The following is a 633-nucleotide window of genomic DNA, read 5'->3' on the forward strand; positions in this document are numbered from 1 at the left end:
TAAACAGGTTTGGCGGGAAATAGCGTTGTAAGGGTAGCAAATCTGACGGGGTTTTGAATTTCTGTGCGCACTATATGAATTTGGCTGTTGGCTTTGTGAATAGTGCCGTGCAAAGGTGTAGTTACTGGGAAGTTTGGCCTTTCTTTTCAACGTTATTCTCCACGTCAGGACAGGCGGTGGGCACAATGTTTTGTCTTGTCTTGCAATCTCTGACGCCCATTGAGCTTTAATCTTGTGTTAAGGTGCTTGATTTTCGGTTGGGGTCTACGATTCAGGGCGTCCCATCCGGGGTGGCAAAGCCTATCCACGGGCAACACAAATCTCCACATCGCTCCACAGCGTCTTCTCTCAGTCTCACCAGACTATCGTTCTCAACTAACCAGTCTCAATAGCTCCTGTTTGCTAACCTATCCAATGCGATTTGACAGAAGAGATATTTGTTGAATGCAACTTTTACAGATCTCGTACCCCGACATCAATCAAATTCGACAAAAACACAACAATAGCACATTCGGATAGGGTCACATTCAGTCCATGGGTGTCGCCGAGTCATCTCCGATGCAGTGCAAGCTCGCTATGTGCCACCTCCGCCACGAGAGACAAACAAAACACGTTAGACGTCGAGAGTTGGAA

Source organism: Phytophthora parasitica (assembly GCF_000247585.1).
Source record: "Phytophthora parasitica INRA-310 unplaced genomic scaffold supercont2.44, whole genome shotgun sequence".
Classification (NCBI taxonomy): domain Eukaryota; phylum Oomycota; class Peronosporomycetes; order Peronosporales; family Peronosporaceae; genus Phytophthora; species Phytophthora nicotianae.